The sequence below is a fragment of the Dipodomys ordii genome, unplaced genomic scaffold (assembly GCF_000151885.1).
Source record: "Dipodomys ordii isolate 6190 unplaced genomic scaffold, Dord_2.0 Scaffold286, whole genome shotgun sequence".
Classification (NCBI taxonomy): Eukaryota; Metazoa; Chordata; class Mammalia; order Rodentia; family Heteromyidae; genus Dipodomys; species Dipodomys ordii.
The window spans coordinates 912,389-913,146 of record NW_012267502.1 but is presented as its reverse complement, the minus strand read 5'-3'; positions in this window follow the sequence as shown (position 1 = coordinate 913,146).

Genomic DNA, 758 nt, shown 5'->3' with positions numbered 1-758 from the left:
CCCCCCACAGTGCCTCTGGCAAATCAGGGGACACCTCCCCCCACATTTCCTCTTAAGTTCCGCCCCCCACAGTGCCTCTGGCAAATCAGGGGACAGCGCCATCCCTGTCACCTCCTGCAGCCCACACTCCCCTGTGCGGAACATCATGAGCCCTGCTCACTCACCCAGGGGCATGGCAGACACCCCAGTCTTTAATGGGAGAAAGTTAATTTCCTGTGACTGATGTCCCCTCCCCCGACCCAAGGGGATGACCGATGCTCCCCCCCGGGGGTGACTGCTGCCTGGCATCCAGGGCAAATAGGCCACAGCTTTCCAGGCAGAGGAGAAACATTGGAAAACTCTAGGCCCACCAGAGAGGGCAGAAACTGGCCTTGGCTGCAGGGGAGTCTGATGGGCTTGGCCTGGTTTACTTGGCTATAAACAAGGGGAGCCAGTTCCAGGAGAATGGGAGGAAAGCCGCTAAATGTGGAGTTGTAGGATCGCTTTTTACTATTGTCCTTAGACCTCAGTATGCTGCTCCTCCCCGTTTCTCTCTTGTTAGTCGTGCCCCCAGATTTCTCACAGGGAAGGGGAATCCCCTGTCGGGTGGTCCTGCTTTGCTAGAGGCATGGGCTTCCTGCTTCCGTGGACATACCAGGATCTGCATGCTAAGCCCCAGTGTGTGAGCTTGGGTTCCCCTCCAAGGTTCATCCCTTTGGGTTTGTGCAGCACACCTGAGCTGCTATCTCTGACAAGTTGTGCCTAAGTTGCACCTGGAA